Here is a 25429-nt window from a genome sequence, read left to right as displayed (position 1 = left end):
ATAGGTGGAGTTCTCAAGAACTCCAAGATGTGGAACTAGTGTTTTACCTTCTGAAATCATATGGCAGGAGAAGTTCAAGCAGACAAAAAGAATAATAGCACCTGGTGTTTCAGATAGAATGTGAAGCCCTCAATATGTGCCACCATGCTAAATGTTTTACAAGAATTATCTGTGTCATCCTTGCAACAAACTTACTAGTTTCATTTTAGAAATTAAGAGATAGACCAAGAGCAAGTAACCTGCCCAAGATTGTACAGTTAGTTGTAGCAGTGTTGGGATATAAATTCAGAGCTATGACTCCAAAGCCAGTGCTAACTACTTAATTAAATTAACTTTTAATGTTTTTTTTTCTGTCCTGATGTATTTAGCTCAATGATGTATTTATTCTGTAAATAAATCTATTAGATTGAACCTACTATGTTTATTAAGATTTTGTGTATGACGTTTATGTGTTTAGGTAGTTTAAGGAAAGCTGAAAGTTTGTGGCTTTGATTTTTTCTATTTTCAACTGATGATTAAATAATTTCTGATTTTTTTCTCACTTTGTGACTATTTTTGTAATTCACTTTGCCTCAGACTACAATCTGATAAAATGCTTTGTTTCTGAATATCAGTGCTTAGAAATGAGTTACTGAGTGTAAGAGACAGGCTGACACGAAAGGAGAGGGAATATAGAGTGACTGAGACTGAGGGAGGAAGGGAGAAACATCCCTCGCTCTCTCTGTCTCTCACACACATACACACACCCACACCCACCCCTTAGAGGGAGAAACAAAGACAAATACATAATGGAAGAGAGGGGATGCACACACATCACCCTGAAAGCAACATTTTTAATCTTTTGTTCACTCTAATGGTAGGTTGAAAAGCAACTGTTTCCCTTTCTATATCAGGAAAGTCATTGAGGTCTGTCTTTTTTTTTAAAAAAAAAGTTTGAATCTGTGCTTTCCCTAGAGTAAACAGTAAATCTTAAGCCTCTCTACCAGTTTACATTTTATATTGGTTTATGTATTTTTAGTTTGACCCCCCCACACACACGCACACACAAAAGGTGTGATATCTAGGAGAAATAAACAAGAACTGTTACTTAACCCGGGAAATACCCAACTTGGTTTGGGCAAGAGGAAATCGTAAAGACAAACTCCCATAGTTTCTATGATGTCAATTAAACTGGAGTATTTATTCGTAAACCACATCTCTTGTTAATTATTACTTTAGTACAAGTCTGTCCTACAGATTTTTCTATACTTCCAAAACAGTACTTCATAATAATGTTATTTTATTCACTTGTGCCTTTAGGACTAAATGGGCAGCTATATTTTTGTAAAAGTGGGTAGATTAAATGCCCTTCCACACACATGCTTTTGTAGACAGTCTGAATGTGGGCTGGAGATGTGCTTGATGTAAGGTTAAAATCCATGAAATTAAAAGTGATTTGTGTTCTGTTTAAATATTAAATTGTCAACATTGAGTATACTATACTTTTTGTCCTTATCTCCATCTGATCTTTCCTAGCATATAACTTTTAATGTGAGAACTGTTATTTCTTTATAATTTGTTTTGTTTTAATCCAGTACTAGCTGTATAAAATGGATTTTTTCATAAAAGCAATTGATGTATAATTCTTCTATTCTGCCACTTTAAGATTTATGCTTCTTATAGAAACTTTTTAGTGAGTCAGTTTTCAAATGAGTGGTAGTCCATTTTTGAAAACAGTGTTGGCATATATAGGCTTAGCATCCCTAATCCAAAAATTTAAAATTTGAAATGCTCCAAAATTCAAAGCTTTTTGCGCACCAACATGATACTACAGTGAAAATTTCACATCTGACCTCATGTCATGGGCTCCAGTGAAAACACAGGCACACAACACACAGCTTATTCATCCTCCACAAAGAAAAAAAGACTCTCCCAGCCCTCACAGCTGTAGTTACCTTTTCTGTGTGCAGAATGATGATAGTACTAAACAACCATAGATTGTCCACATGGATGGCTGAGATAGCAACACCTTTGCTTTCTGATGGTTCAATGTATACAAACTTTGTTTCATGTGCAAAGTTATTTAAAATGTTGTATAAAATTACCTTCAGGTTATGTGTATAAGGTATATATGAAATGTAAATGAATTTCATGTTTAGACTTGGATCTCATTCCTGAGATATCTCTTTATGTATATGCAAATATTCCAAAATCGGAAAAAGATCTGAAATTCGAAACGCTTCTGGTTTCAAGCATTTTGGATAAGGGATACTCAACCTGTACTTTTTTTTTTTTTAATCTGTAGGGGCATTTGCCAGTGGTGAATCTAATAATCTAGATAAGAAATGGTGTGTGAGGCCAGAGCAGTGATCCACTGAGCCTAGACTGTCCTAAAGAGCCACACCAAGGAAACAGATTTCTTATTGGAATTCTGCCATTCCTAAAGGGCACATAGGCCATTTGTAATTTCCTTTAACTCAGAATTCATGCTTTTATTTAAATTCTTCAGCATTGCTGTCAGTTCTGATTCATATATAATACATGTATGTTAGACATGTATTAAGCTAAAATGTCCTATAGATTTGTTGGAATGTGTAATTCTGGGGGGAAAAACATTTATGTTGTGAACTTGACTTCTTTCCTTGCTCATAAGGTGCTTCATTTTCTTTACCTATAAAATATAAAATGATTTCACAGGTATTTCCCCCTACTCTAAAAATATGTTGTAACTCCAGCCTAGTTGACGAAGTAAAACCCTGTCTTTAAAAAAAAAAAAAAAAAAAAATTGTAGGCCAAGCGCGGTGTCTCATGCCTGTAATCCCAGCAGTTTGGGAGGCTGAGGCGGGCAGATCACCTGAGGTCTGGAGTTTGAGACCAGCCTGACCAACATGGAGAAACCACGTCTCTACTAAAAATACCAAAGTAGCCGGGTGTGGTGGTGCTTGCCTGTAATCCCAGCTACTTGGGAGGCTGAGGTAGGAGAATCTCTTGAACCCGGGAGGCAGATCGTGCCATTGCACTCCAGTCTTGGCAACAAGAACAAAACTCCGTCTCAAAAAAAAAAAAAAGTTGTGACTTTTTTATTGACTTCTGTTTTTGAAGTTATGGACTATTGCCTAGAAAATAAAGGGGCCAAGGTGTGTTTTATACAAATTGCATCCACTTCTGAGGAAGTTAATGGATGGGGTGACAGTCTCTGGGACCCACAGATATGAAGAGACCATCTTCAAGAAGAGGCTGTCAAATACTGAGGCCTTTTGGTATGCACGTAAGTCACTTCCTTGGGATTGTATAAAAGGCAAACCTGCTTTAATACCAAGGTGCTCTTCGTAGTAAATGTTTTGTGTATTGCATTAAAATTCATGAAAAACAATAAAGTCACAGACTCTGATGACGTTTACATTTGTATGCATCTCTTATGCGTAATGTTGAAGACATAGAAGAAAACTCTGAAAATTTTTTTTTTTTTTTTAACTTTTAAGTTCAGGGATACATGTGCAAGTTTGTTATATTGGTAAACTTGTGTCATGGGGTTTGTTGTACAGATGATTTCATCATGCAAGTACTAAACCTAGTACCCAATAGTTATTTTTTTCTGCTCCTCTCCCTCCTCCCACCCTCCACCTTCTGGTAGGCCACAGTGTCTGTTGTTTCCCTCTTTGTGTCCATGTGTACTCATCATTTAGCTCTCACTTATAAGCGAGAACATGGGGTATTTGCTTTTCTGTTCCTGTGTTAGTTTGCTTAGGATAATGGCCTCCAGCTCTACCTTTTGTTGCTGCAAAGGACATGATCTTGTTCTTTGTTATGACAGCTTAGTATTCCATGTTGTATATGTACCACATTTTCATTATCCAGTCTACCATTAAAGGGCATTTGGGTTGATTCCATGTCTTTGCTATTGTGAATAGTGTTGCAGTGATCATATATGTGCATATGTCTTTATGACAGAACGATTTATATTCCTTTGGGTGTATACCCGGTAATGGGATTGCTGGATTGAATGGTAGTTCTGTTTTTAGCTCTTTGAGGAATCACCACACTGCTTTCCACAATGGTTGAACTAATTTACACTCCCACCAACTGTATAGAAGCATTCCCTTTTTTCTGTAACCTTGCCAGCACGTTATTTCTTGACTTCTTAATAATAGTCATTCTGACTGGTGTGAGATGGTATCTTATTGTGGTTTTGATTTGCATTTTTCTAGTGATGAGTGATAATGAGCTTTTTTTCATATGCTTGTTGGCCACATTTATTTCTTCTTTTGAAATGTGTTTGTGTCCTTTGCCCACTTTTTAATGGGGTTGTTTTTCTCTTGAAAATTTGTTTAAGTTCCTTATAGATGCTGGATATCACAGCTTTGTCAGATGCATAGTTTGCAAATATTTTCTCTCATTCTGTAGGTTGTCTCTTTTCCTCTATTGTTAGGTATTTTATTTTTGTTTGTTTGTTTGTTTGCTGGGCAGAAGCCCTTTAATGTAATTAGATCCCGTATGTCAATTTTTACTTTTGTTGCAGTTGCTTTTGGCATCTTCATCATGAAATCTTTGCCAGTTCCTATGTCCAGAGTGGTATTACCTAGGTTGTCTTCCGGGGTTTTTATAGTTTGGGGTTTTACATTTAAATCTGTAATCCCTCGTGAGTTGATTTTTGTAGATAGTGTTGGAAAGGAATCCAGTTTCAGTCTTCTGCGTATGGCTATCCAGTTATCCCAGCACCATTTGTTGATTAGGGAGTCCTTTTCCTACTGTTTATTTTTGTCAAGTTTGTTGAAGAGCAGATGGTTGCAGTTGTGCGGCCATATTTTTTTGCTTTCTCTTCTGTTCCATTGGTCATACATGTATGCCGGTTTTTGTACCAGTACCATGCTGTTTGGGTTACTGTAGCCCTATGGTGTAATTTAAAGTCAGGTAGCATGATGGCTCCTGTTTTGTTCTTTTTTCTTAGGACACATTGGATATTTGGGCTTTTTTTGTGGTAGTGGTTCCGTATGAATTAAAAAAACTTTTTTCTAGTTCCGTAAAGAATGTCATTGGTAGTTTATAAATTGCTTTGGGCAGTGTGGCCATTTTAACGATATTGATTCCTCCTATCCATGAGCATGGAATGTTTTCCCATTTGTTTGTGTCATCTCTGATTTCTTTGAGCAGTATTTTGTAATTCTTGTTGTAGAGCTCTTTTACCCTCCTGGTTAGCTGTATTCCTAGGTTTTTTTTTTTTTTCTTTTTTCTTTTTTTTTTTGGCGGCAATTGTGAATAGGATTGTGTTCCTGATTTGGCTCTTAGCATGGCTGTTGTTGGTGTATAGGAATGCTAGTGATTTTAGTACAGCTATTTTGTATCCTGAAACTGCTGAAGTTGTTTATCAGATCTAGGAGCTTTTGGGCTGAGACTGTAGACTTTTCTAGATATAGAATCATGTTGTCTACAAACAAGGATAGTTTGACTTCCTCACCTCCTATTTGAATGCTCTTTATTTCTTTCTCTTGCCCATTGCTCTGGCCAGGACTTCCAATACTATGTTTTTTTTTTTTTTTTTTTTGAGACGGAGTCTCGCTCTGCCGCCCAGGCTGGAGTGCAGTGGCCCGATCTCAGCTCACTGCAAGCTCCGCCTCCTGGGTTCACGCCATTCTCCTGCCTCAGCCTCCCACGTAGCTGGGACTACAGGCGCCCGCCACCTCGCCCGGCTAGTTTTTTGTATTTTTTAGTAGAGACGGGGTTTCACCGTGTTAGCCAGGATGGACTCGATCTCCTGACCTCGTGATCTGCCCGTCTCGGCCTCCCAAAGTGCTGGAATTACAGGCTTGAGCCACCGCGCCCGGCCCCAATACTATGTTGAATAGAAGTGGTGACAGAGGGCATCCTTATTTTGTGCTGGTTTTTAAGAGGAATGCTTCCAGCTTTTGCCCATTCAGTATGATGTTGGCTGTGGGTTTGTCATAGATAGCTCTTACTATTTTGAAGTATGTTCCTTCAGTACCTAGTTTGTTGAGAGTTTTTAATGTGAAGGGTGTTGAATTTTATTGAGAGCCTTTTCTGCATCTATTGAATTGATCATGTGGTTTTTGTCTTTAGTTCTGTTTACATGATGAATCACATTTATTAATTTATGTATGTTGAACCAAACTTGCATCCCAGAGATAAAGCCTACTTGACTGTAGTGGATTCACTTTTTGGTGTGCTGCTGGATTTGGCTTGCTAGTATTTTGTTGAGGATTTTTGCATCTATGTTTATCAAGGATATTGGCCTGAAGTTTCCTTTTGTGTGTGTGTGTGTCTGCCAGGTTTTGATAGCAGGATGATGCTCACCTCATAGAATGAGTTAAGGAGGAGTCCCTCCTCCTCAGTTTTTTTGGAATAATTTCAATACAGATGGTACCAGCCCTTCTCTTACTCATTTCTTCTAGATTTTCTAGTTTGTGTGCATGGAGGTGTTCATAGTAGTCTCTGATGGTTATTTGTATATCTGTGGGGTCAGTGGTAACATTGTCTTTGTCATTTCTCATTGTGTTTATTTGTATCTTTTCTCTTCTTTTATTAGTCTAGCTAACAGTCTATTAATTTTTTTCAAAAAACCAACTCCTGGGTTTGTTGATCTTTTGAATGGTTTCTTGTGTCTCAGTCTATTTTGGTTCAGCTCTGACTTTGGTTATTTCTTGTCTTCTGCTAGCTTTGGAGTTGGTTTGCTCTTGCTTCTCTAGTTCTTTTCGTTGTAATTTTAGGTTGTTTAAGGTCTTTCTGACTTTTTTATGTGAGCCTTTTGTGCTATAAATTTCCCTCTTCATGCCGCCTTAGCTGTTTCTGAGATTCTGGCTGTATCTTTGTCCTAATTAGTTTCAAATAATTTCTTGACTTCTGCTTTAATTTTCATTGTTTACCCAAAAGTTATTAAGGAGTGGGTTAATTTCCATGTAATTAAGGTTTTGAGCAATTTTCTTCGTCTTGAGTTCTATTTTTATTATGCTGTGGTGCAAAAAGGTGGTTGGTATGATTTTGGTTCTTTCACATTTGCTGAGGGTTGTTTATGTTCAATTGTGTAGTTGATTTTAGAGTATGTGCCATGTGGCTATAAGAAGGATGTATATTCTGTTGTTTTGGGGTGGAGAGTTCTGTAGATGTGTATCAGGTTCATTTGGTCCGGTGTTGAGTTCAGGTCCTGAATATCTTTGTTAATATTCCTCCTCAAAGATCTGTCTAACACTGTCAGTGGAGTGTTAAAGCTTCATACTTATTATTGCATGGGAGTCCAAGTCTTTTTGAAGATCTCTTAAGAACTTGCTTTATGAATCTGGGTGCTCCTGTTTTGGGTGTATATGTATTTAGGATAGTTAGGTATTCTTGTTGAATTGAACCTTTTACCATTATATAATGCCCTTGTCTTTTTTGATCTTTGTTGGTTTAAGGTTTGTTTTGTCTGAAATTAGGATTGCAACCCCTGCTTTTTCTGTTTTCCATTTCCCTGATAGATTTGTCTCCACTCCTTTATTTTGAGTCCATGGGTGTCACTGCATGTGAGATGGGTCTCTTGAGGACAGCATACCATTGAGTCTTGCTGCTTTATCCAGTTTGCCACTCTGAGCCTTTTAATTGGAGTAATTAGCCTATTAACATTGCAGGTTAGTATTGATAGTGTGAGTTTGATCCTGTCATCATGATGTTAACTTGTTATGCTGACTTGTTTGTATGGTTGCTGTGTAGTGTCACTGGTCTATGTACTTCAGTTTGTTTTTGTAGTGACTGGTAAGGGTCTTTCCATATTTAGTACTTCTTTCAGCAGCTCTTGTAAAGCAGGTCTGGTGGTAACAAATTCCTTCAGCATTTGTTTGTCTGAAAAGGATCTTATTTCTCCTTCATTTATGAAGCTTGGTTTGGCCAGATATTAAATTCCAGTGCTCCAGTAACTCTGGTCACCACACTCCAATGGGCGAGTGCCAGCCAAAGCACTTCATAGGGTGGTAGCAGCAGGCTTGGTCCTTGCACTCGTTTGCACGTGCCAACAGCAATGGCAGTGTGGACATGTGGGCTGTGGCAGGGTGCTAGCCAGTGCCAGGGTGCGAGCCTCCATGCAGGCATTTGCAGCAGCCGGGCGGCATCATGGCTAGAGGAGGGCAGGGGGTCCCTGCAAGTAATGAGATGGGGCACTGATGGGGTAGCCTGCTGTTCTCCATGCTTGGTTTTGGGCAGGCAGCAGTGTCGGCGGCAGGGGCTGGTGGTCTCATTGCTGCCAGTGCTCCTGTGACAGTGGTGGTATGGTGGGGAATAGGGAGTAGGGGTGCACTCATGTTGGCAGCAGAGGCATGGCAGGGTGCAGATGCCCTGGCTGGGAAGGGAAGGCAAGATTCCTACTGGCACACACATGCTGGCAAAATGATGTGAGGGGTTGCTGTGGGCTAGTGCTTGTAGGCGAAGCAGCACAGGGGAGGCCACAGTTGGGGGAGGGCACAGGCAGCCTGGTATGTGTCTGTGGGGCAGCTCTGCTAGAGCACTCTGCCAGTCAGGCATGGCCTGCCAGTGCAGGAGCTGTGATGCAGCCCCCAGGTAGGGGGTTGCACTGCGTGCAGGTGTGGCCAGGGTGGGACCCTGGGAGAGGCCAGCTGACTGAAGCATGTTCAGGTCAAACTGGCCCTGTTTCGTGGACAAGACCAGCTCTGCAGAGTTCAGATCTGAGAGTTCCCCTAGGGCTAAAATCTCCTATGGGAGCATGTCAATTCTAGGGGAATGAGCATCCCTGACCATGTTCTACTACAGAGACTCCAGCACCAAACCCTCTAGACTTGGCACAGTCTGGAGTTCCGCTGCTACCACTTCTGAGTAGCAGTGCCTACCAACTCTAGTGTCCATGGTGGTGGAGGCGTCTCTTCCTGCTGGGATTCCAGAGGTGAATCCTGCCTGGTGAGAGCAGGTTGCTCCTTGCCTGTCAACTCACCACTTCTGCAGGAATCAGTGGGGACCAGGAACTAGTCCTGGTGCCTGGTAGCCCTGTGTAGGGTTCTCAGCTTCCTCCCTCTTCACCTATGCTCTGTATCTTTCTTCCTTCTGGTCTTAATGCCGTCCCTCTGAAGGTTTGCTAGGAGTGCATGAGTCTTCCTGATATCCCGGTCCCTTGGTGGGAGTTTCTCCTGGCTTCATGTAGTCAGCCATCTTGGAGAGTCCTCCACTCTGGAAGTTTTTACCTTGATGCTCTAAATCGAATCGCAATGTTAAGATATCATATTGTTTTTTACTTAAAAAAATGCATTTTGTGTCATGGCCTAGAATGTGTGTAGCATGTTTTTATACAAGCCACAAGTATTTAAATATGCATTATTCATACTATGTGTGAGTATTCAAGAGGAAGGAAGGAAAGGAGATAAAGATGAGACAAACACTGACTATAGAGAGACTGTGTGTATATGATAAAGTTTCAAGAAACAATACATATGTGTATGCTCTGTGATCTGTATTTCCTTAAAATACAAAACAAAACAAGCAAATGCCACAGGTGATAACCCCCAACATAGATTTCAAAACCATACAGACCATCCCATTATCTTTGTATGTTCCTAATTCTAGGTCTGCGCACAAAGTCTTTGTTACTGAGAAAGGAACACTAAAATCCCAAGGCTTAAAAAAATAAAGTTGTATTGTTTATAATTGGTATCTTGAAAACGCATGTCATCTCTTTCCTCTACTTCATCTTTATTAACCATCAGTGCAATGGAGACTGTGAGGGAGATTTTTTTTTTAACACCATAAACTCAACTAAGTGGTATGTGTTTTTTTAAAAGAATGTTGTTTTTTGCTGATAATCCCCAGATCACAAAGATTTAGAAGACTAGCATATGTATTTAGTCCTTTGGGAAACTTTATTTATTTTGATTTTAATTTTATTTTTTGAGATGGAGTTTCGCTCTTGTTGCTCAGTCTAGAGTGCAGTGGTGTAATCCCGACTCACTGCAACTTCCACCCTCTGGGTTCAAGCGATTCTCCTGCCTCAGCCTCCCAAGTAGCTAGGATTACAGGCATGCACCACCACACCTGGCTAATTTTGTAGTTTTAGTAGAGATGGGGTTTCACCATGTTTGTCAGCTGGTCTCCAACTCCTGACCTCAGGTGATCTGCTGACCTCAGCCTCCCAAAGTGGTGGGATTACAGGTGTGAGCCATGGCGCCTGGCCCATCCTTTGGGAAACTTTAAATTGATCAATCTGTTTCTCTGTGTAAATCAGTAAGTTGCATTGATGTTTACATGGCATGTTTTTTAATGGATAGTTCTAAGTAATTTTCACTTTTTCCAAATAACTTAGGACCTTAGTATAAATACGCTACATTTCCTGGGTAATGTGTCCTGATAAGGAGTTACCTTGATTTTCAGTTTTAAATACAGTGGGTATATTGCTTCTCCTGTGTGATAGGCAGTAGTTGAATCTAATAATAACCAATTACGCTTACGATTCAGAAAGAAAATATTCCTACGCAATATTTTCTCATTAATGACACTTATAAAATCAGATTCTATTGAGTATGAAGAACTAAAGCCAATTGGTGTTATCTGATAATGTCAAGAATGTGTTCCATATGAGAGGATTTTTCAGAAAAAGAAAATTAGGAAAATTAATAAAAGTAATAATTTTATTATAAATTCTAAAAATTACTTTAAAGATAATTTAACAGATACGTGTGTGTGTGTGTGTGTAGATATAGATGAGAGAGAAAAATATTTCAGATGCTCAGAAAAGTGTAGAAACTTTTTTTTTTGAGACAGAGTCTCCGTCGCCCAGGCTGGAGTGTGGTGGCATCTCGGCTTACTGCAACCTCTGCCTCCCAGGTTCAAGCCACTCTCCTGCCTCAGCCTTTTCTGAATAGTTGGAACTACAGACGCGTGCCACCATGCCCGGCTAATTTTTTGTATTTTTAGTAGAGACAGGGTTTCACCATGTTATCCAGGATGGTCTCGATCTCCTGACCTCGTGATCCGCCTGCCTCAGCCTCCCAAATTGTTGGGATTACAGGCGTAAGCCACTGCCTCTGGCCAGTGCAGAAACTTTTGATAAACACCTGTGTGGCCACCCTGTCGAACCCTGACATTTTTTCCCTGACTTTTCTAAGTGTATGGAATAACAGTCAGTCATTTAAAAGTGACTTGAAAACCAATTATTGTGCTGTGCTCTGGCCAGCTTATATTTACTCAATTCTTTTAGACCTAAGCGTGGCACATTCTTTGGATTCACCCCTTAATGCCCTTAATAATCCCCTAATGCCACAGGTTTACTCTTAATGTATAGCAGTGAATCTTTCTTCATTTGTCCTCCTGTCTGAAGCAAGAATGGAGCAAAGTTTTTTTTTAAATGATTTTTTTTTCCCTTTTTTTGAAGAGACAAGGTCTAGGTACATCGTCCAGGCTGGACTCTAACTCTTGGACTCAAAGAATCCTCCTGCCTCAGCCTCCCAAGTAACTGAGATTCTTGTTGCGAGTCACCATGCCTGGCTTTGAACAAATTTTTTAAATAAATAGACTGGATTTACCTGTTATTCCTATGGTACAAATAAGGGATTTGTCATTAATAAGTGTATTCCAGGTTACTACAGATTATAATAGTGAACAAGACAAACTGGGATTTGGAATCCTGAGGCTATCTCTGATTTAGACAAGTTAGGTAACCACCGTGTGCTTTAACTTTTTTGATTGAGAAATTCTGATAATTAACTAATGTATATATATGGCACATAGAAGTTGCTCAATAAAAGTTTTTAATATTACTAACCTTCTTTCAAGTGGTTGAACTTGCTAAAAGTCTGATTTCTAAATGAGTGGGAGCATTTCGGTACAAAAATATTCAAGGGTTCTCTCCAACTTTCCAAACAAAGCAGATTTGAACATTAAATTTCATCATCCAACTATTGGAACCCCTGCTAATTGTTTTCATTGTACTCTTGGTTTATTTTTATACCTAAGGTCTGATAGGCACATAACAAATGCTTTATGTACCTTAAAGTAAGTGAAAATAGATTGTTCAGATGAAAGGTATGTGGATAAGTCAGTTTTGCAGCAATTCTAGAGAACTCTTGCCAGAACTGTATCTTTGTTTAATGTGATCACTGAGTTAAATGTGATCACTGAGTCAGACTTGTGGTTTTCTCTGTCCCCTGGCTATCTCTCTTAAGACCCTGAAGTTTGCCAGCCATAGAATATTTAAAAGGCAGAGGAGGGCTTAGTCTAGGGGGAGTTTGTTTATTTAAAGAAAAAATAATTAAGTGTAAACATCCTAACATGTCATAGCTAGTTTAGTCATGTTACGAGTTAGTGAGTTCTTTTGATTCTTTCCTGGTGGTCTTGATACCTACAGGTAACAGACAAATTTGAAGCAGTTAAACTTCCTGAGATTACTTGGAACCTTATAATGTAATCCCAAACAGAAATCCCTAACGAAGTGGGAGAAAAGGGAATGCCATTTATTTTGCTGGTTTCTGGTTTTTGATGGGACTCTTTTAATTCAAATCTTCTACCACTGTATTCTAGAGTTATGGTACAGATGATTTAAAAACAAAACAACCGTTGAAAAACACCACACTGTGATAGATACATCTTCATTATTTCTTTGAAGTCAGGAACGTAAGAATCTTTTAAAAGGAACAGTGTAGTTCTACAGATGTTTAGACACAGAGAAAGATCTAAAAATCGATGATGTTATGTTTGAAGATTACCATCTCCCAAATTTATAATTTACTATTCCTTACAAATTCTTTGCCAGATAAGGAAAACTAAGACAGCTATTTTGGGCTTGCCCGGGACACTGGGGTAGATTTCTTTGATGAGAGAGAGAGAGAGAGAGAGAGAGAGAGAGAGAGAGAGAGAGATTTGTTGTTACTGGCAGAGGGAAGAAAAGTCCTGAGACCCTGAAGTGAGAAGATGCTTGATAAGTTTAAGGAAAGGAAAGAGGCTGGTATGGCTTGAATGGGGTGAATAAGGGAGAGAGTGGTAGATGAGGTCAGAGAGATGGGGTGGGGGATAGCAGATCGTGGTCTTTATGGGCCTTTGTAAGGACTTTGACTTTTAGACTACTGAGCTGGATTCAATTGGAGGATTTGATTAGAAGAATGACGTGATCTGACTTTCTTTTGAAAATGGCTAATCTCACTGACTTGTTGAGGTGGGCAAGAGAGAGGCTGGGAGATCAGACAGGGAACTATTATACTAATGTGTATGCAAAATATTGTGACTTGGACCATGGTACTAAGAGTGGAAGTGATAATAATATGAATATCTTTTGAAACTGGAGCTCCTAGGATGAACACTACATGGGTAGTGACATTTTAAAATACTAGAAGGTAAGCTGGGCATGGTGGCTCATGCCTGTAATCCCAGCACTTAGGGAAGCAGAGGCAGGTGGATCACTTGAAGCCAGAAGTTCGAGACCAGCCTGGTCAGCAAGGTGAAACCTCATCTCTACTAAAGATACAAAAATTAGCCAGACGTGGTGGCATGTGCCTGTAATCCCATCTACCTGGGAGGCTAAGACAGGAGAATTGCTTGAACCCAGGAGGCGGAGGTTGCAATGAGCCAAGATTGCGTCACCACACGCCAGCCTAGGCAACAGAGCGAGACCCTGTCTCAAAAATAAGTAAATAAATAAATAAATAGTACTGGAAAGTTAAATATTTCATCAATTTAAGTTTAAAAAATTCATCAGTTTATTAATCATTTCAGTAAATCCTTATGAATGCTTATAGCATGGAATTCATTGTTTTAGGTGCTTGAAAAATACCAGTAGGCTGGGTGTGGCAGCTCACGCCTATAATTCCAGCACTTTGGGAGGCCGAGGCAGGCAGATCACCTGAGGTCAGGAGTTCAAGACCAGCCTGGCCAACATGGTGAATCCCTGTCTCTACTAAAAATACAAAAATTAGCCAGACGTGGTGGAGTGTGCCTGTAGTCCCAACTGCTTGGCAGGCGGTTGGATTGCTTGAACCTGGGAGGCGGAGGTTGCAGTGAGCTGCGATCTCGTCACTGCACTCCAGCTTGAGCAACAGAGTGAGACTCTGTATCAAAAGAAAAAAAAAAAAAACAGTAAATAAAACCAAGAAAAACCCCTTCTGTGGTTTACGTTCTAGTTATAGGGGAAAGTTGACAATAAAAATAATAATCACTTATAACAATTAATGATAATAATTGTTTATAATAAATAAGCAATTTGTTGTGTTCAGAATGTACTATATTAGGGCTACCATATATTTCTTTTTTTTTTTTTTTTTTTTTCCAGTCTGTAAATGGCACTTAGGAGTTGCAAGGTCCTACTGGGTGACAGGAATGGAGGATTGAAGAGTTCTGGTCCTGTGGGACAAATAGCCAGTTTTCTATCACCCCCCGCCCCCCAGTCTCAGCCCTGTTAATAATGTTTTTTATGAGAAGGTTGCTCAATAAGTGCTTTGAGGCTGGGCATGGTGGCTCACACCTGTAATCCCAGCACTTTGGGAGGCTGAGGCAGGAGGATTGCTTGAGTGCAGGAGTTCAAGACTAGCCTGGGCAATGTAGTGAGACCCTGTCTCTGCAAATAATAATTTAAAAAATTGGCTGGGCATGTGGCATGCACCTGTGGTCCCAGCTACTCAGAAGGTTGAGGTGGGAGGATCGCCTGAGCCCAGGAGATTGAGGCTGCAGTGAGGCGTGATGGTGCCTCTGCACTTCAGCCTGAGCAACAGAATGAGACCCTATCTCAAAGGGGAAAAAAATGCTTTGAAAGTTCTTTCTAGTCACTACAATTTAGATAATTGTCCTTAAAGAGTTTTGTTATAATATATTCAAGAGTAGCATTCTTAATAACTTAACCTATATTTCAGAAATGACCATTAAGGAGTAGATGCCCAGATGCAAAAGTGATGAAACAGTCCATTTGTCATAAAGTAAGATGCAGCTGTGGCGTGTCAACCAGCTTGGTAAGTGTGGCCAAATCTTTTTTTTTTAACTTTATAATTATCTACTTTGAAAATCGTTTAATTAAAAAATATGGTAGACAGGCTGGGCATGCTTGCTCATACCTGTAATCCCAACACTTTGGGAGGCTGAGGCAGGTGGATCGCCTGAGGTCAGGAATTCAAGACCAGCCTGGCCTACCTGATGAAACCCTGTCTCTACTAAAAATATAAAAATTAGCCAGGGATATTGGCACGTGCCTGTAATTTCAGCTACTTAGGAGGCTGAGGCACGAGAATGGAGGTGGAGGATGCAGTGAGCTGAGACTGTGCCACTGCACTCCGGCCTGGGCAACAGAGTGAGACTCTGTCTCAAAAAAAGAAAAAAAAAAAAAAGGTAGACATTAAAGTTACCTTGTATTTTTGGTTTTACTTTGTAGTACAGATTCTACCATACAGCTCTAAGAAGTGTATGTCTGTGGTGTATCTTACAACATAATTTTGATCGTTATGCTTCTTGCATATTTTTAAAAATTAAATTTATTTAGTATGTTTCTTCCTAGGATTAAAAATATACCCTTCAGTATGGGGTTTCTTATTGGAGTGGTGAAAGTATTCTGGAATTAGATGATGTGGTCATGGTTACAAAACTTTGTGAATATGTTAAAAAAAACACTGTTCAAAGAAATGCTTTTTACCTTATGTGAATTACACCTAAAAAAAAAAAAAGTACCCTTCAGAACATCAGGTCTTAGAAAGAGGAAAGCGTATTTGACTTAACAGCTGTTTTAGAATATAAAAATTGCCACATATCATCAGGTACCTAGCAAAATGACTTGATATTTAGCAAATAGAATAAGTATTTTTGTAATAAAAGTAATAAATTTTATGTTTTTTTAATAACACATACTTTTGTTATTAGAGACCAACTGTCTCTCAGGCTTTCATAATATCAAATGTCATAGCATAATATTCTGAATGTACTATGTTAGCATTTTGTAAGTTTTCATTTTTAATAGACGTCTTGAAACTAACATTTCAACTTTCTACCTGAAATTTTTTTAGGAACAAAATTGTATCTGTTTTTCTCAGAAGAGAATTCCACAAGGTAAGAAATTGTAAATATAGTAATAAAATCAATATAGTTGAGTAAGGCTTAATTGCTCTTGATTTTTAAAAATTTGCTTCCATGTATTGATACCTTTTCTTTATCATAGAATTCTCACTAATTTATTAGCTACTGTTTTACTGTGTCAGAATTTTAGTCCCTTTCTCCAATTTCTTTAATTTTGAGTCTTTTGTATGGCATAGTAATTTTATTATTCTTACTTTGATATGTTACCACACTTCATAAATAGAATAGATAGTATTCTCATTTTACAAATGAGGAAACCAGTATTAGGATTGGCTTTAGGTTCTTTTACTAATCTTATGCTGCCACCCAGCTGATACTTTCCTGTATAAAGGTGTAATTACTAGGATAGTCTTAACTTGAAAGAAGTGCTTTCTAACCAGGAAGAACCTCATAGCCTGAGAAGTTTAAAAAATGTGCATATACAGACAAAAATATAAGCAATGAATACTGTAGGCCACAGTCAAAGGAACATTTATAATATGGATTTGGTCTACCTCTGTTATATAGAAAAGTATTTCAGGGCCGGGCCCGGTGGCTCAAGCCTGTAATCCCAGCACTTTGGGAGGCCGAGACGGGCGGATCACAAGGTCAGGAGATCGAGACCATTCTGGCTAATCCAGTGAAACCCCGTCTCTACTAAAAAATATTAAAAAAACTAGGCGGGCGAGGTGGCGGGCGCTGGTAGTCCCACCGACTCGGGAGGCTGAGGCAGGAGAATGGCGTAAACCCGGGAGGCGGAGCTTGCAGTGAGCTGAGATCCGGCCACTGCACTCCAGCCTGGGCGACAGAGCGAGACTCCGTCTCAAAAAAAAAAAGAAAAGTATTTCATAAGTATTTCCAATTTAGAGTGAATGCCATAAATTTAAGTTGGCTAGGTTTTGTTTTGTTTTGTTTTTTGTTTTTTTTGAGATGGCATTTTGCTCTTGTTGCCCAGGCTGGAGTGCAGTGGCGCGATCTCGGCTCACCACAGCCTCTGCCTCCTGGTTTCAAATGATTTTTCTGCCTTAGCCTCCTGAGTAGCTGGGATTACAGGCATGCACCACCATGCCTGGCTAGTTTTGTATTTTTGGTAGAGACAGGGTTTCTCCAGTTTGGTCAGGCTGTTCTCGAACTCCCAACCTCAGGTGTTCTGCCTGCCTTGGCCTCCCAAAGTGCTGGGATTACAGGTGTGAGCCACCGCGCCTGGCTGTATTTCTAGTTTTGAGCATGCCTGTTTACTTAAAGGTTATATGTCTAGTTTTGATGGGTGGGAAATTAGAATTTAATCGAGGGGATGAAATGAGCAATTTGATCTTGTGTTTTTCAGAATATAGTAATCCCCTCCCTACCAAATTATTTGTTTGTAGTGTGAAAATCAGGTATACTGGATTATAAACCAGTATCTTCTGTCCCAAAAGGCTTAATTTGATTCAGACCCTGCTTTACTGTTAGAGGCAGAGATTTAGATTGTTTTTGAGTAATCCAGTCCTATTCTGGGTCACTTTAGGTCTGAAGGGTCTTCAGATAATAGTAGTAACCACTTGGCTTACACCTAGCTTACATTTAAGCCTGTGGAAAGACTGTGAGAGATTTCACATGTAGGTGGTGGAATACGGAAATGCAGATTGATAGTCTACTTGAAGTTATGGGACTTTGAAGTTTAGCAGTGTTTTTGTTGTTCAAAAATAGACTATGATATTAAAAAGATGTGGGTCTTCTGACCCTGATATCTTATTGTGTATTAGGACTTGAGGTGTTACAGTTCATTTTAACTGAGATTGAACGTAATACACAACAATGTGGATCGTTTTATAAAAGAACAGTTATTTTAGATACCTTTTTGTTTCATGTTCCACTCTTAGAGTTCCTTATTAGCTGGCTTGATTTTATTTTTTCAGCTACGTGCTTTTAGATTGAAAAACAAAAAAACAAAATTCAGAATAGGTTGAAATTCAACACAAATTGCTGCCACGTAACAAAAGTGCTGATCAAGTTAAATCAACCCCTGTAATGTGTATTGAAAGGAAAACCTCTCCTCTCTCCCCCAATTTGAAGAACAAGCATTTTCCCTGCCAAGAAGTACTGACTTTAAATGGACCAGCTGTCCATATTAGGAGTACAGGGTTGCTAAGGTGACCATGGCTGTTTGGAGAAGAATGCAGCTGAGAGGGCAAGTTCTCGATGTGTGAGCTGAGGGAAGGAATGTGGTGTGATTGTGCATCATTCCTCCTAATCACATGCTCACAAAGTGCTGTGTGGGCAGCATGTAGAAACTACAAGTCTGAGTGCCGGAGCTTGTGTGTGGTTAAAATCATTTTGTTTTCATGTAAGCCACAGGCTTACAGTTTAGATGAAAAAGATCTGTCTTATATGTATGTGTGTGTTTGGGGTTAAAGTTGGGGACACTGCTTTGATGGCAGATGAGATGGGAATGTGTCTGTTTTGCTGGATAGATACATATTTTTTATTATTTTTTAAATAATTATTTATCTTGGAATAAATGTCATCTTTCCAGTTCATCCTTTTCAGTCATATATACAGTATTAATAGTCCCCAAGTAAATGATGTGTTCCTTGTAGCTGTGTATTTCCTTGGCACTGTAATTTCAGAATTATTTGGAGATTCCTAAAAATGTGTTGTCTACTCGTTCCATTTCTTCTTTTTTAAAAACTGAGTGTTTTTTCCTCAAGGCATCCAAAGTTAGGTTCTGGGCCTATCTGACAAATAAGTAGCCAATTTGGTAAAAATAATGATTCAAGGACAGTGAGAAGGGTCAGACTAACATCCCATTTACCTGAGATGCTGTTAAGATTTTACTATGGGCACCATTACTAATACTTGAAATGAGATCTAGATATAGGCGTTGATGCAGATACTTAAATGAAATGTGTTATTTTTGTTTTTTATCCTTTTTTCTTAATCCCTACAATGATGTGTTGATCTTAAATGAGGGCATAAATGTGATGTATTTAAGATGTGAGGTAGTTGGAACAGTGGCAGCCCTGTATTACATGAGCATCATATTATTTTTCACAATCAGATAGTCTCTTTGCTTTGAAATGATTGCTGTTTAAGTGATTAATTTATAAAATACGGAGGGAAAGGAAAGGATTAAAATAATTTGACTTGCTGGGCTCAAGCAATCCTCCCACCTAGAATGTGGCTAATTTTTATAAATGTTCCATGTGTATTTAGAAAGAATGCAAATTTTTCATTTATTAAGTACAGCGTTATATTTATGTCTAAGAACTTGTTAATTGTTCTATTCATATCTTCTCTGTATTGGTTTTGTTTTGGATTCAGGTTTAGTTTTATTTGGGGACTGATTTATCAGTTTCTCTAGTAAGAAAGACATGGTAATGAATGTCTGTCACCATGACTGTAGGTTTGTCAGTTTCTCCTTATAGATGTGTTAATTTTTGCTTTATTTATTTTGAATGTATGCTATTAAGTACATTAATAAGCCAAAATGATGAAACAATTTAGAATTAGAATTGTTTTATCTTTTTGTTAAATTGAATTTTTTATCATTATGAAAGGGCCCTCTATCTAAACACACTTTTAGCCTTACCTTTTTTTAATTGTTATTATTGCTGTTTTCTTGGATTTATATAGCTAGTGTAGTTTTATTTTGGTTAGTGTAGCATTTTCATTCTTTTTTTTTTTTTTTTTTTTTTTTGAGATGAAGTCTCACTCTGTCACCAGGCTGGAGTGTAGTGGCGCAATCTGAGCTCACTGCAACCTCCATCTCCTGGGTTCAAGGAATTCTTTTGCCTCAACATCCTGAGTAGCTGGGATTACAAATATGCATCACCATGCCTGGCTAATTTCTGTTTTTTTAGTAGAGATGGGGTTTCCCCATGTTGGCCAGGTCAGTCTCGAATTCCTGACCTCAGGTGATCACCCGCCTCAGCCTCCCAAAGTGCTGGGATTACAGGCGTGAGCCACCGCACCTGGCCAGTATTTTCATTCTTTAGTTTTTCATGTATTTTCGTTGGAGTTTTGTAAATAGAATAAGATTGAGTTTTATTTTTGTTCTGAATGACAATCTTTATTTTTTAACTGGAGAATTTCAGTCAATTATGTTACTGATAGATTTAGATTTTTTTTTTTTAACCTTTTTTTTGTTTTTTTGAGACAAGATCTTGCTCTGTTGCGCAGGCTGGAGTGCAGTGGCACTATCATGGCTTACTCTGGCCTCTATCTGCTGTGCTCAACGATCCTCCCACCTCAGCCTCTCAGGTAGCTGGGATCACAGGCATGCGCCACTATGCTGGGCTGATTTTTTAATTTTTTAGAGATGGTATCCCACTGTGTTGCCTAAGTTGGTCTTGAATTCCTGGACTCAAGCGTTCCTCCTGCCTCAGCCTCCCAAAGTGTTGGAATTACAGATGTAAGCCACCATGCCCAGCTCTGATTTACATATATTTCTGTCCCCTTCTGTGGTTTTTCTATTTATCCAATTCTTCCTCTCATTCTTGCCAGTCTTTTGTATTGAGTTAGACATATATGTTTGTCTCATTCCATCTCCTCTCCATACCTTGCATGCATATATACTTGTTTATAATTAATATATTATTTATTCTTTTAATGGTTGCTCTGGCTATTTTAACATGCTTTTCTTAGAAAAGTCCAAATTAGTATCTTTAATCTATTCCTGAATAATGTAGTAACTTAGTATGCTCTGGTTGTCTTCCTCCCAACCTGTAACATTGTTGTCTGTTATCTTAGTTTTGGCATATTCTTCTTATGCATACATACAGAATTTTAGACAAATTACTGTTTTAGGTAGTAAACCTTTGTTTAACTTTATTTACCTAATTGCTGTTTTCTTGGCTCATTGGTCCTTTTTAGATCTGAGACCTTTCGTCTATGATAAATTTTTTTCTACCTGAAGTATGTTCTTTAGAATTTCCTTCGGTGAAGATCCTTTGGTGAAAAAGACACTTTTTTCTTTGTCTAAAGATGTCTTTATTTCAACTTCATTCTTGAAAGGTAGTTTCCCTGTGTGTAGAATTCTGTTTTCTCATCATATTGAAGCCATTATTCCAGTCCTTTGACTGCCAGTATTACTGTTGAGAAGTCTTCATTGCCCTTCCTTTGTAAGTAATCACCCTTTTATTTGGCTGTCTTAAGCCTTTTTTTTCTTCCCATTTAGTGTTTTGTAGTTTTGTATAATGTATTGAGGCATTATTTTTTTCATTTCCTCATTTTATTTTTTGTAATCCCACTTGGGATTCTTTGGGCTTCCTTGATCTGAGTATAATAATAATGTCTTTGAATAATTGTGGAAAATTCTTAACCATTATCTCTTTGAATAATGCCTCTTTTTTCTCCTTCTATAACTCTAATTAGACATATAGTCTATTTTTCATGTTACTTATGCCTTTTTGTCCTTTTTCGTCTCCACAAACTCATTTAAGAGCTGGCTTATAGTTATAAATTCTTGCAGGAGATTTTCTTCATTTGACCAGCATCAAGGTCAAGCAGGCAGGTTTACTTGCTGTCACCTTCTACAAGGTAGGTTTACTGCTCATTCATTTGTACTTTGTGGATTTGGGGATTTGCAACTGTATGCAAGGCAGTCTTGGACTATATAGTCTGTCTCCTGCAGTCTGCAGTTTTCTAAGCAGCATTATGAAATTACCTTAAAGTCAAGAGCCACCTTTCGTATCTTTTTTTTTTTTTTTTTTTTTGAGACGGAGTCTCGCTCTGTCGCCCAGGCTGGAGTGCAGTGACCGGATCTCAGCTCACTGCAAGCTCTGCCTCCCGGGTTTATGCCATTCTCCTGCCTCAGCCTCCCGAGTAGCTGGGACTACAGGTGCCCGCCACCTCGCCCGGCTAGTTTTTTGTATTTTTTTTTTTTTTTTTTTTTTTTTTTTTTGAGACGGAGTCTCGCTCTGTCACCCGGGCTGGAGTGCAGTGGCCGGATCTCAGCTCACTGCAAGCTCCGCCTCCGGGGTTTACGCCATTCTCCTGCCTCAGCCTCCCGAGTAGCTGGGACTACAGGCGCCCGCTACCTCGCCCGGCTAGTTTTTTGTATTTTTTAGTAGAGACGGGTTTCACCGTGTTAGCCAGGATGGTCTCGATCTCCTGACCTCGTGATCCGCCCGTCTCGGCCTCCCAAAGTGCTGGGATTACAGGCTTGAGCCACCGCGCCCGGCCCAGTTTTTTGTATTTTTAGTAGAGACAGGGTTTCACCGTGTTAGCCAGGATGGTCTCGATCTTCTGACCTCGTGATCCGCCCGTCTCGGCCTCCCAAAGTGCTGGGATTACAGGCTTGAGCCACCGCGCCCGGCCGTAGCTTTTTACATTTGTGCCAGATTAGGAAAACATTTAATAATAAAAATTTAAAAATATGTATATAAAACATTGCAGATTCCAGCAGTAGAGTCAGTCTGGACATCTAACCTACCATGTTGCTAGAAATAGAATCCCTTGATCCATTTCAAACAACAAACAACTTAGGTAAGGTTTGTATGAGAAACATAATACAGAATTCTAATCAGCCGTCTCCCATTAACAAAAAAAGGGCCCCGGCCTTAAGTTTGGTAAATTCATGCCTTTTTATATGTTTAAACTAAAATAAAATGTTTAAGGTAAGGGATGTGTGTGAGGGTGGTATGTGTGTTTTAATTTCCTGTGTTATCCAACTAACTTCATGTCCATTTGAATTAAGATGGATTCTACTGAACTTCCTCTTTTATTCTTGACATTTACACATTTGTCACCTTTTTCTCTTTGCAACAAAAATGGCCTGTGTTAAGTTTATATTTTTAAAAATTTAGGTTCCCTTATATTATTCAGATGCATTATTTTCAAAACACATTCATAAAAAGTGATAATACCCTATCTATAATTGTATAATCTTTCAACTTCATGGTCTTAGTCTATTCTCCATGAGTTTGTTTCTATATTTTGTTATGCAGATTCCCCACAAAATAACATAAAATTTAGTTACACAGAGGCCCTCCTAGATGCAATGACACCCGATAGCAAGAGCACACCAATAATCCAAATCTTGGTTTCTAATACAAGTTGATTATCCTTATCCTTATCCTAAATGCTTGGGATCAGATATGTTTTGGATTTCAGGGTGTTTTGTTTTGAGACAGAGTCTCACTCTGTTGCCCAGGCTGGAGTGCAGTGGCGTGATCTCGGCTCACTGCAACCTCTGCCTCAGCCTCCCAAGTAGCTGGGATCACAGGCACACACCACTATGCCTGGCTAATTTTTTGTATTTTTAGTAGTGACGGGGTTTCATCATGCTGGCCAGGCTGTTCTTGAACTCCAGGCTGTTCTTGGCCTCCCAGAGTGCTGGGATTACAAGCGTGAGTACCGTGCCTGCTTGGATTTCAGGGGTTTTTTTGGATTTCTAAGTATTTGCATATACATAGTGAGATATCTTGGGGATGGGACTCAAGTCTAAACACGAAATTCATTTATGTTTCATATATGCCTTATACACATAGCCTGAAGGTGATTTATACAATATTTTAAATAATTTTGTGCACACATCATGTGAAGTCAGGTGTGAAATTTTCCACCTGTGGTGTCATGTTGGTGCTCAAAAATTCTCAGATTTTCCAATTAGGGATGCTGAATCTGTAAACTTCTCCTTTAAAAAGGACCAGGGTTCCTTGGAAAAATGGCTCGATCTAGGACTAGGGCAAGAAACAGACAAGATCCACTTTGGGAGGCTGAGGCGGGCAAATTACGAGGTCAGGAGTTCGAGACCAGCCTGGTCAACATGGTGGAACCCCATCTCTACTAAAAATACAAAAAAATTAGCTGGGCAGGGTGGCAGGCACCCGTAATCCCAGCTACTCAGGAGGCTGAGGCAGGAGAGTCACTTGAACTCAGGAGGTGGAGGTTGTAGGGAGTCAAGATCTGGCCACTGCACTCCAGCCTGGGCTACAGTGTAAGACTCCGTCTCAAAAAATAATAAAAAGATAGACAAGATCAGCTTAGAGCATCTTGTAGTGCCAAAAAAAAAAAAAAAAAAAGTAAAGAAGGGCTTTAACAAAAAACCCATAAAATGGGATTATGTCAAAGGGGCATAGGAGTCACCTAAAAGAGCTCAGAATGATCAAAGTTGGAATAATTTGAACAAGAAAATAAGTAAAGTATAAAGTAGTATTGGATTATAACCCAGAGTATAAAATGAATATCTACGGGCTGATACTGATATGAATAAGTGATTGAATAAATAAATAAATAAATGGAGAAGAGACAAATCTCCTGTACAGAAGAACTCGAAATAATTTGTCAGTACCCCACCTTCATCATGGTGAGACACAATTCCCTAATCCTTAAATGTGGACTGTGCATGCCTTCCTTCCAAGAAGTTCAGTACTTCTTCCAAGAAGTACAGAAGAGTTCGGGAAGAAGTAACTTCACAGTGGAGAAACCTGACAGCCAGGTAGGTTGTCAGGGGTAACATCAACAGTGATAAGTCATGTTGATAATGTTTCAAGGGCTATGTTGTAATAAAAATGGCACTTTATCTCTGTGATCCTCCTCCCCAAATCCCATACTCCCAGTCTAATTATGAGAAAAGTGTCAAATTCCAAGAGAGGAGAGGCATTCTCCAAAATTTACCAGTGCTCCTGAAAATGGTCAGGATAATCAAAAACAAGAAAAATCTGAAAAACTGTTACTGCCAAGAGGATCCTTAAGAGACATGATGACTAAATGTAATGAAGTTTGTTTTTTTAAAAAACCACAAAACTTTGGGAGGCCGAGACGGGCGGATCACGAGGTCAGGAGATCGAGACCATCCTGGCTAACATGGTGAAACCCCGTCTCTACTAAAAATACAAAAAACTAGCCGGGCGAGGTGGCGGGCGCCTATAGTCCCAGCTACTCGGGAGGCTGAGGCAGGAGAATGGCGTGAACCCGGGAGGCGGAGCTTGCAGTGAGCCGAGATTGCGCCACTGCACTCCAGTCTGGGCGACAGAGCGAGACTCTGCCTCAAAAAAAAAAAAAAAAAAAAAAAAAAAACCACAAAACTGAGTCTCTGAAGTATTTTTTTAAACCTGGAAGTCACGTACTTTGCGACTTTTATTAGATTTTAGATCACATCCCACTCTTGAATGCGTATTTCCCCTGGAGCAACCCACGTTTTAAAAAATTTAGTAAAAGAGGATATCAGATAACCAGTCCTTACAAACAGGCCCAACATTTATTATGTTGCATTTGCTGCCATCTGAAGGCCTACTCACACAAATGGTAGAAAGTTGTGTTTATTAAAGTCTTAACTTCTTTAATATTTCAAATTTTTAAACTTCAGGGTAACCAAAATTCTTATGAAAATTATACAAAATACCTTAGAATGTATAATTTAGCTGTTTTTGTTTTAAAGGAAGTGTGTGTATGTGTGTGTATTTGGCCTACTCTAAAAATAAAGAATATAGCATTAATGTTATTAGGCCCAGTTAGTCTGTAT

The 25429-nt window shown here is 39.1% G+C and overlaps 1 protein-coding gene across 7 annotated transcripts in view; it reads left to right on the top strand.

Annotated features, from left to right (window-relative positions):
• The window catches only part of FRS2 (fibroblast growth factor receptor substrate 2), a 111408-nt gene that overhangs the window by 46357 nt on the left and 39622 nt on the right, over nt 1-25429 (top strand). For 4 of the 7 annotated variants that reach the window (XM_033221308.1, XM_033221303.1, XM_033221307.1 and 1 more), the window contains exons 2-4: nt 14796-14891; nt 15933-15975; nt 21434-21501. The gene's annotated coding sequence lies outside the window, so the exon portion shown is untranslated. Of the gene's footprint in view, nt 1-14795; nt 14892-15932; nt 15976-21433; nt 21502-23905; nt 24404-25429 lie in introns of those variants that run through there. The other 3 variants (XM_033221306.1, XM_033221309.1, XM_033221311.1) reach the window with 2 other exon arrangements.

Source organism: Trachypithecus francoisi, unplaced genomic scaffold, assembly GCF_009764315.1.
Source record: "Trachypithecus francoisi isolate TF-2019V2 unplaced genomic scaffold, Tfra_2.0 Lachesis_group11, whole genome shotgun sequence".
In the NCBI taxonomy this organism is placed as follows: domain Eukaryota; kingdom Metazoa; phylum Chordata; class Mammalia; order Primates; family Cercopithecidae; genus Trachypithecus; species Trachypithecus francoisi.
The sequence above is the reverse complement of the archived record's forward strand: the minus strand, read 5'-3'. Positions and strand labels throughout refer to the sequence as shown.